The 11015-nt window shown below is 43.7% G+C and overlaps 1 non-coding gene across 1 annotated transcript; it reads left to right on the forward strand.

Moving 5' to 3' along the window:
• LOC127202432 (U6 spliceosomal RNA) lies at nucleotides 1-107 on the forward strand. Its single transcript, XR_007832311.1, has one exon. It is a non-coding gene; the product is annotated as a U6 spliceosomal RNA (small nuclear RNA).
• Nucleotides 108-11015: the final 10908 nt, after the last annotated feature.

Consider the following 11015-nt stretch of genomic DNA (forward strand, 5'->3'; position numbering starts at 1 on the left):
GTCCTTTCTGTGACAGCATAGATACAAAAATTGGAACAATACAGAGAAGATTAGCACAGCCCCTGTGCAAGGGTGACAGGAAAATTTGTGAAGCGTTCCATATTGAGAAAGAGAGAGAGAGAGAGAGAGAGAGAGAGAGAGAGAGAAGTGTCATTTGTCACCTTCTGTCCTCCAGGTACTTACATAAAGAGTGTCCAAGTCAGATGTATAAGGATAAGAGCAGGCATCCAAACAGGATGATGGCAACTGTAATCACAGTTACAGGGACAATCTTGAGTTCCAAACCAGCCTAAGCAACTCGTGAAGACTTCCACCTCAAAAATAGAAACAATAGAAAATAAAGAGATTAATCTGTCTGTCTTAAAAAACAAACAAACAAACAAACAAAATAGGCCATACTTGTAATCCTAACACTCGGGAAGCAGAGGCAGGAGGATCAGAAGTTCAGAGTCATCTTTGACTCCATATAGTGAGTTAGGAGCCAGCCTGGGCTACATGAGATCCTGTCTAATAGAAAAAGAAACTTTTAGAGAAGGTGGGGAAGAAAAGGAAATCAACGAAGGGTAGGAAAGGGAGGAGAGGGATAAAAAGAAAGAAAATGGCAAGGGTGGGAAGGGAAGAAATGAACAGGGCGAGGGAGATGGCTCAGTGGATACAACGCTCACCAAGCAAGCAGGGGAGCCTGAGTCCACATCCCAGCATCTACTGCACAAAAGCCAGCGAGGCAATACCTTGAGTGTAGCTAAAATTGGAGCACTGCGAGGGATTAGAAACAAGATGAAGCTTGCAGGCCAGCTAGTCTGGTTGTCTTAGTGAGTCCAGGTTCAGTGAGAGGACCTGCCTCCAAAAATGAAGTTGTGGACAGCTGAGAAAGACAGCGAGCATTGACCTGTGGTCCTCGTCTCCTCCTCTCTCCCTCCCTTCCTCTCCCTACCTCTCCTTCTCCCTCCCTACTCCATGTGCACACAAATTAAGAAAGCTTAGAATGCTAGCCAAACCATAGTGATTCTTTGAAGGCCTGAAACAGTTACAAGGAACAGTTGCTCCATAAGCAGTTGTCAGCTTTTTACATCTTTGGTACAACCTTGGTCTGGAAGGTGATCTCCCAAAGCTAGGAGTAGTCTGCACTGTAACAGTCGTTCAAAGTAAAGTCATCAAAATGTAATGTTCATTTTTTTTTTAATTACCAGTATTCTACGCAGAAAACTGTTTGTCAAAAATAACAGTGAATCTACCAGGTGGATTATTATGTAGTCGAACGCTTGTTAAAACCAAACAGCAAAATCAAAACAAACAAAACAAAGGAAGTTGCTGAGTCTCAGAAGCAGGATACAGAATTAGTATACAAAATGTCTCTTCAGTATGTACAACTGACTCATTATCTGTAGATTCCTTCCAGGAAGTATATTTACCACAGTGTTCATAAAGAATGTCTCCAGGCACGGACACGATGAGTGGTCATTTCCTCCTCAGCTGGGTGGGCTTCTCAAAATAGTGTATTTTTAACATACATCAATGAGAAAGAAGGATCTTAATTTTTAAAGTTCCCTCTAGGCCAGCAAGTAAAGAGCCTTGGCACTAAGCCTTGACTTCTTTCCTTCAGACACACAGGGTAGAAAGAAAGTAACTCCTGTGAGCGAACCAATGACCTCCAAACATGTAACACACACACACACACACACACACACACACACACACACACACCATACATACACACACATACCATATACACACATACATACACACATGTATATAACATATGCAGACACACATACATGCACACACACCACACACACACACACACACACGCATTTCCACAAGCACACACACACATAAAAACTTTAAGAAGCATTTAAATGGCTGGGCTTGGCAGCACATGCCTTTAATCCCAGCACTCGGGAGGCAGAGACAGGTAGATCACTATGAGTTCAAGGCCAGCCTGGTCTGCAAAGTGAGTCCAGGACAGCCAAGGCTATGCTAAGAAACCCTGTCTTGAAAAAAAACAAAAACAAAAAGAAGAAGAAGGAGAAGAAGAAGAAGAAGAAGAAGAAGAAGAAGAAGAAGAAGAAGAAGAAGAAGAAGAAGAAGAAGAAGAATTTAAATAATAACTTAAAGAGTTAGTTCTCTCAAACCACTGAGAATAAGGGCATCAGGCTTGGTACCAAAAGTCTTTACCTGCTGACTCATGTTGCTGTTCTTCCTCAAATGTGTTTTTAAATTAGTTTATCTCTTATGTGTAAGTGTTTTGCCTGTACGTCTGCATGTGCATCACATATACCACCAGTGCCTGCCAAGGTCAGAAGACGACTTTGGATTCCCCAGGCCTGGACTTAATGGATGTCCACAAGTATCTAATGGGTGCCTGGAATCAAACCTGGGTCCTCTGCAAGAGCAACAAGTGCTCCTAACTGCTAGGCCAACTTCGGGGGCCTCAAAATGGTCCTTTCTTGTTGTTTGTTTGTTTGTTTTCTTCTCTTTTCTTTTTGTTTTTTGTTTTGTTTTTCAAGACAGGGTTCTCTGTTTAGCCCTGGCTATCCTGGAACTCACTTACCCCCACCAGGGTTCGAAAATGTTATTAAAAGGAGAGTTTCAGAGGCTGGAGAGAGAAAGCTCTGTGGCTTAGAAGTGTTTAGAACTTGAGTTCTGATGCTAGCGCCCACATCAGGTGACTTACAACCACTGTAACTCCTGCCCCAGAGAGACCCAAAGACCACTTCCGGCTTCCAAGGGCACCTGCACGCACATGGGGGCGGGGGAGGGGAGGGAATTTAGAATGAAAAATAAATCTTTAAATCTTCGAAGAAGGTAGGTTATCTTTAAAAGTCCTACTCCTGCAGTCCTAATAATTCTCTTGACCTTCCAATTACGATATCTATTTTCTACATAGTGAGCTCAAAAGGCATATTTTGAAATATTTACTAAAATAGACCCATACATTGGCTGGGAGCCTTTTTTTCTTATTGTGATGACAAAATAGTCATGTTAGGATATGTATAGATATACACGATTTACTAACCAGCATGAAAACAAAGCTGTGCTTCCTAACAAGGCTGCCTTTGAATTTTGATAAGGAACCATGTGAACACGTTGGAGGCCACTGCCTATTATTTCCATGGACTGCTAGACAGTCCTTGCGGCTCTCTCTTCCCCAGAAGGCAGTCTACAGCTCGGCTCCGATGTTTTTTAATGCATCATAGGATTTACTTAACTATTGTTTGTGCGTTTGACCTGGTTTTGGACATTCACTGTAGCCGGCCTATTGTCACGCGTATCTAGCTTGGGGCATTCTGCAGCTTCTATACATGCAAACAGCTCTTCCTATGCCTCATGGCTGGAGATTCTGTTTTATCCTTCCACGGTCCCATTAGGCTGATTGACAAGTACTGACAAAGCAATACTTCCATGAGTCCTGAGATCTTATCTCTTTACAGTCATAGCCATGGGGCATTCAGGCTAAATACTGCATCCTTTGATAGGCTTTTGCCAGACTTTCTTTCCAATTGTTTTATAGTAGCTCTTGGATCTTAAGGACTCAAGAACCCAGGAATCTGGCTGGGGAGGTGCGGCAGTTGGTAGAGAGTTTGCCTACCACTCACAAAGCCTTGAGTTCTATTCCCACCACGCAAAACCATGTATAAACAGGGCATGGTGGTGCATTCCTTTAACCCCAGCACTCGGGAGGCAGAAGCAGGCAGGTCTACAGAGGGAAACTCTATCTAGAAAAACAAAAACAGAACAAAGCAAAAACACCCAAAACTCTGTGTAATGGCACATGCCAGAATCCCGGGCAGGAGTTGGGAGGTAGAAGCAGGAGAGTCAAGAGTTCAAAGTCAGCCTCGGTTACCTAACAAGTATGACATCAGCTTGGGCTACATGAGGCTCTCAAAAAAGGCAAAACAAAACAGGGGCTACAAAACTGGCTCAGTAGTTAAGGACACTTCCTGATTTTGCAGAGCATGCAAGTTTGGTTCTCAGCACCCATATTAGGCAGCTCACAACCACCTATAACTACAGTTCTAGGGGCCAAGAACCTCTGGCCTCTGAGGGTACCCACACACATGTGGTATACATAAATTCATGCAGGCACACATAAATGAACTCAAATAAAAAGCAAAGCCTTCAAAATATTTTAAAACAAACAAGAAACCTTTGAGCACCGATGATTATATCCTGATCCACCTTATCTTTGGGACTTCTAGTCCTGTTAGAGTGATAAACAGTTTATTTTCATCTCTCCAAATAGAAAAATAGTTTCTAGTATTAGCTCATACTTTTGTGGGGGACAGGAGGGACACACGGAGACACATTGTACTCTATATTATAAAGACACAATTGTACTATAGAATCTGCACATATATGTTAATACTAATTTACCATGCACGTGTTATTAATAGTCTGATTGTTCTGAGTTAACACTTTTCCAAGCCCATGTGGCCCAGAGTGTTTACAAGGTTGATACTGTCATGTCTCATGTCCAAAGGAAAATCCATTTCCACAAATTCCAAATGGCAGAAGGGACAATTGGGTATTACACCTTTCTGAATCTTCTGAATCTTAGCTTGTTTTTTGTTTTTGTTTTGTTTCTTGATTTTCCAAGACAGGGTTTCTCTGTGTAGCCCTGACTGTCCTGGACTCACTTTGTAGACCAGCCTGGCCTCGAACTCACAGAGATCCAACTGCCTCTGCCTCCCAAGTGCTGGGATTAAAGGCATGTGCCACCACACCCTACTGAGTCTTAGCTCTTTTCATCTTCCCTCCTCCTAAACTCCCTCCAGCTCACTGCCCCCCATTATTTTGGATATGATCAATCATATCCCCACTCTTACCCCCTACCCCCTACCCCTCTGTCCCCCTACCCCCCACCCCCATCCACCCCCACCCACCCCCACCCACCCCCACCTCTCTGCTCTGCTCCTGCTTCTCTCTTGGCCAGATCCAGTCTTCTGGCCATATTCAGTCTAGTACTTTCTCTCTCTGCTCTGGGCTGACTCTTCCAGATCCCTCTGCCTATTCCTTGTCCCATATCTACAACAAAAATCTTCCCTTTAACCATAGCATGGAGCGGTCATGTCATCAGTTTATACAGATACCAGCAGAAACTAATTTGATCTGGCATTTTAAGAAGCACCCGAGTCCAGGTAGTTGTCATTCGTAAGAGAGCAGAATTTGAGAATTCAAGGGATGAGAACCAGAGAGACAGAGACACCACAGAGTCTCTGAAACATGGCTGACAACCACCTGATCAGAGGGGCAAGACTAAGCCCCAGAATGATGTTTGTTTGATTCTCTTTGTCCCCACTCCACCGCCTCCCCCTTTCTGTCTAGAGATGAGATGAAAGATATTTTGGGGATTTTGTAGGACACTAATTGTGTGCCTTCTGAGATTGCCAGCTCTCTGAGGGCCATACAGCTTTAAAGATTCAGTTCTCTCTCTCTCTCTCTCTCTCTCTCTCTCTCTCTCTCTCTCTCTCTCTCTCTCTCCTTGGCCTTTGTGGTGACAGGCACTCACAATTTCACAAAGCCGTGTCTCAACAACAGGACTTCTGAAGGCAAAGTGTGGCCCAACACTGAGCCCTGAGGACTGGCTCAGAGTGCACAGCACAGTGGAGGGGGACCACTCTTTCTCTACTTTCTGAGAATTTGAAGAAGGCAAAGCCTGCTTCAGTTTTCACCACAATTCAAGATGCAAGGACCATCAAGTTATCCTGGATGGCAAAACCAACTAGCATATTCTGCATTTGGATAGCTCTTTAACTTTGTCAGAGATGTTATCTTTAAGATCGTCCTAAAGTCAAGGAACAAACTAGGGTTTTGGAGGCGTTTGTTGCTTAGTGGGGGTAGCTTGCTGGGTGTCAGCCAGCTGGTTAGAGAAGAAGCTGAGAGCATGGCTGGTTTATGACTCTCTATCAAATGCTCCCTTCATTATTCCACCAAGCTGCGTGTTTATTGTATTTCACTTCCATCCAGAGCACTGGAGGCTAGCAAAATGGCTCATTGGATTACTGCCAAAACTGGCAACTTGAGTTATGTCTCTCTCCCGAACCCACTCAGTGAAGACAGAACCAACACCCTCAAGTTGTCCACTGATCCCCATATACGTGCATCTGCACTTGTGTGAATATATATATATATATATATATATATATATATATATATATATATATATATATATAATTTTATTTATTGCATCTGGGCATGGTGGCACATGCTTTTAATCCCAGCACTCAAGAGGCAGAGGCAGGGAGATCTCTGTTAGCCTGATCTGCCTGATCTACAAAGTGAGTCCAGGACAACCAGGGATACACAGGGAAACCCTGTCTCAATAAAGCAAAAAATAAAAATAAAAAATAAAGGAGCTGTGGATAGAGGTTTGTGGTACTACATTTGCCTAGCAATGCACAAGGCCCTAAATTCAATATTTAATACTGCCAAGAAGAAAAGAGTCAATCATAACTGTCAGGATTTTTTTAAAAAAAGTCCTTGAATCCCAGTGGTGGTGGCATGTGTCTTTAATCTCAGCACTGGGGAGACAGACACAGGCAGGTCTCTGTGAGTTCCAGACTACAGAGTGAGTCCTAGAACAGTTGGTTCAAACCTTGGTTCAAACACTATCCCCCCAACCCAGTAAAAATTATTGTGGATAAAACATATGAACTCATTTATAGGCCACAAATATGTCCTGGCATGGCCTTATCTTCCTCCTCGTCTCTAGAAACAGACTACAAATCACACAGGGGAAAAGATAATAAATGTATCTACAAACGATCCAAAAATTACTTTAGAGAAAATTGAAAGTTTAATGAATCAAATCTAGCTTACATTTAAAAATAAATAAATAAATAAATAAATAAATAAATACACCTCTGCTGTGTTTGTAGCTTTGCAACAAAAAAAATTATTAAGTATAATAACTTCTAATTTGGATGGTAATAAACTGCAACAAAAGTGAAACTTCAAATTGCTTTCAGCAAGGGAAAGGAGACCAGGTACACTCTGCAGGTGCTATTTGAAGCGCTGCCTCCACCGCCATGTCAAAGGCCAAAGCTTCTGCTAAGTAATATGTGACTTCTTCGGAAGGTCACGTGAGGATGCCATGAAGTCCCTGGCAGAGCTCCTTCCAAATCTAAGATTCCCCTCAGGCACAGGCCCCGACCTGCACAAAGCACCCTTATCTGTCTCTGCAGGCTTCTTGGCCTCAAGCAAGTTATCCAAGAGACTGTGTTTTGCCCCTGGGAGACTCATAAAAATCAAGACAACATGAATGAGAGAGAAATGTGTCCAAGACTTTGACTCATGTTAAGAATAAAAGGAAATAAACAAAAGCTTGTAGTAACAGCCAAACAACTGAGAAGTGCCCTCCCTGGTTGGTGAGCCTCTGGGAATTCAGATAATTGGATTAACTAGCTGGCCTGTTAGGAAGTCCGAAAACAAGGCAGAAGCAGCCGAGTAGACAATTGGACACTGATAACTGTATGCACATTCATTCATTCATTGTTCCTTTGGACACAGAGTCTTTTTGGGGGGGGAGTGGGGCTTCTCTGTGTAGCCTTGGCTTCCTGGACTCACTTTGTAGGCCAGGCTGGCCTCAAACTCACAGTGATCCACTGCCTCTGCCTCCCCGAGTGCTAGGATTAAAAGCACGCGCCATCACGCCCGCCTGGAGACATTTTCTTAATTGGGCTTCCACGCTCTCAGATTATTCTAGCCTGTGCCAAGTGACATAAAATTAGCCAGCAAAAGAGGAATCAGTTTTCAGGGAGCTGGAGTTTGGGCAGTTGGGAGCTGAGAGAGGTGGTGCTAGGAACCAGACTCAGGTCCCCTGCAAGACTCTGCTCTTTTGTTTGTTTGTTTGTTTGTTTTGTTTTGTTTTTTTAGAGACAGGGTTTCTCTGTATAGCCTTGGCTGTCCTGGACTCACTTTGTAGACCAGGGTGGCCTCAAACTCACAGTGATCCACCTGCCTCTGCCTCCCTGAGTGCTGGGATTAAAGGCGTGAGCCACCATGCCCCGCAAGACTCTGCTCTTAACTGGCAAACCATCTCTCTCTCCTGCCTGGCCTCATTATTATCTTACGGTGGAGAATGTGAGGGTTTAACTGTACAATGTCTCCCACAGGCTCATGTGTTTGAACACTTGGATCTCTGCTGATGGTGTTGTTTTGGAAGATCGTGGAAACTTTTGGACAAGGAATTGGCAACTTAATGGAATTTAGAATCACCATGGAAACAAGTCTCTGAGGACATCTATGAAGATTTATTAAGATTAACGTAGAAAGACCCACTCTAAATGTGGGTTTTACCATTCTGTGGGCTGGGGTTCCCAACTGAATAAAAAGGAAAAGATGAGCTGGGCACCAGCATTTGTCTCTCTGGCCTTTGTGACTGCCGAGGCAATGTAACCAGGCACACCAAGCCCTGGGTTCATGATTTCTATCTGTATGTGAATGTACGTGTGCATGTGCATGTGAGCGTATGTGTTTGTGTGAGTGAGAGAGAAAGAGCATGTGTGCATGTGTGTGTGCACACTCATGTGTGTGTGAATGTGTGTGTGTGTGTGTGTGTGAGAGAGAGAGAGAGAGAGAGAGAGAGAGAGAGAGAGAGAGAGAGAGAGAGAGAGAGAGAACACGTGTGCACTGTGTGTGAGTGGGTATGTGTGCGAGAGTGTGTGTGCGTGTCTGAGGGTATCTATACCACACACATGCCGAAACCTGTGACAGACAGAAGCAGCCTCAAGATCTCCTAGCACTGAAGTTACAGGTAGCTGTGAGCCACCATATAGGTGCTGGAAACCAAACCCAGGTCCTTTGCGAGTAAATATCATAACCACTGGGCCATGTCTTCAGCTCCAGACCCTTCTTCCTTCCTTAAATTGCTTCTGTCAAGTATTTTGTCCCAGCAATGAAACAAGCAAGGAATACAGTGACCCAGCTGACAGGTATAGGGTCATAGAGATGGAGTTAGAGATTAGTAACCCTGCCTGGTTTCTTCCAGGGTTCTCTGTTTTCTGGTCATCTGAGATGTAATTTTACCCTACAGTCTAACATGAACCTCTATCAACTTTCCTCACTGTGTCCTTTCAAACCATGAGCCAAAGTAAACTCCCCTCCCTTAAGTTGCTTCTTGTCAGGTGGCAGATCTCAGCAACCAAAAAATAATAAACACAGAGAGGGTCCAAATTATTTGGGGAGCTTGAAATACTAAGAATGGCTTGAGGCCAGGTGCAGTGGCACATTCCTTTAATCCCAGCACTCGGGAGGCAGAGGCAGGCAGATCGCTGAGAGTTCGAGGCCAGCCTGGTCTACAAAGTGAGTCCAGGACAGCTAAGACTAACACAGAGAGACCCTGTCTCAAAACAACAACAACAACAACAACAATAACAAAAGAATGGCTTGAGATGCCAAGGATGCCTTTCTCCCACCATCTAACAATTCTGCTTTAGTTGATCAGGGTGTGGTTTGGGCATTAATAGTTTTTTTTTTTTTTTTTTTTTTAACCTCCATGTGATTCTAGTATATAGTCCAAGACGGAGAAATACTGCAAAAGGAGAAGTTAAAAATAATAATGAGAAATAATTGGATCCCGAGGTTCATCAAATGAAGACATGGCCCTGGAACTTGGCATTTGAAACTGTCACCATGGAGACAAGCTTCAAAGAATTTTGGATAGAAGCTCTGTTTCAGAACTTTCTAATTTTCTCATGTCTACAGAAGGGGAATCTTAAAATGAGGTCAGTGAAATATATTACATACAAAACGTGTGTGTGTGTGTGTGTGTGTGTGTGTGTGTGTGTGTGTGTGTGTGTGAATGACTGTGGTCTATTCCAAGCAAAAGATAACTGGTATGCATCTAAGTCTTGAAGGGAGTCCATGTTTATAATCACTGTCTTATTGGTAAGAAAGGTATGATATTAGATGTCTTATTTGACAAAGCATAACCCTTATAGTACTGACCTTTGTTAATCCCTGGAAATCAGTTCTCACAGCTAAATGTACTCTTGCCATTGGACTCAGAAACTCAATTATATCCTATAGGCTCATGTTTTGAATGCTTGGTCTCCAGTTTGTGGTGTTTGTTTGCCTTTTGTTACTTGTTTTATTTTGTTTCTGAGATTAAAACTGCAATTTACTGACTGTGTAGCCCTGGCTGGTTTGGAACTCACAGAGGTTCTCCTGCAGGGATCAAAGGCATGTTTCACCTCACCCAGCTGTGCTGCTGCTTTGGAGTTTTGGGAAACTTCAGGAGGTCTCCTCTGGCTGCAGGAAGCAGGCCACTTCCTCTGGTATTATATAAACATCTGTTGCTCCATGAGCTTTGCCTTGTCTATCCCACCATGAAGGACTGAAACCCTTTGAAACTGTGAGTCACAAGCCTTTTAGGCAGAGGCAGGTGGATTGCTGTGAGTTCGAGGCCAGCCTGGTCTACAAAGTGAGTCCAGGATGGCCAAGGCTACACAGAGAAACCCTGTCTTGAAAAACCCAACAACAACAACAAAAAGATTTATCTTACTTTATGTGTGTGACTGTTTTGCCCGAACATACGTATGTACCAACATTGCTACAAACAAGAGAGGAATGTACTATGTTCATTTGTTTGAGCCAGGGTCTCACTCTGTAGTGCAGGCTGGCGTAGAACTCACTATTTAGCCCCGTCTGGCCTCCTACTTTCAGTGATCCTCCTGCTGAGTGCGGGGATTATAAGAGCGCACATCTCCTGGCTGAGTAAGGAGCTGTGCCTGGATGGTGCCCAGGCTTCACGACCATCAGGTGATAGAAACTTATCAGCTGTCATAATGGTCCTGTGGTTGACATCTGCATTATCACATTTGTGCCTCTCAGAACCCAGGGTGGACATGCTGTTACCTCTATGTCACAATCAAGTTTTCTCAGCTAATGAGCATTAGAGTTAAGATTCAAGCCCAAGTGTTCTGATGCCAGGGTTCATCCTCAACTAAGCAGCAGAAAAGAGGTAGCAGACTGGACAAATGTCTCTAAGACAGCGCCACTGCGCATCACTTCCA

The sequence above is a fragment of the Acomys russatus genome, chromosome 18, assembly GCF_903995435.1.
Source record: "Acomys russatus chromosome 18, mAcoRus1.1, whole genome shotgun sequence".
NCBI classification, from domain to species: Eukaryota; Metazoa; Chordata; class Mammalia; order Rodentia; family Muridae; genus Acomys; species Acomys russatus.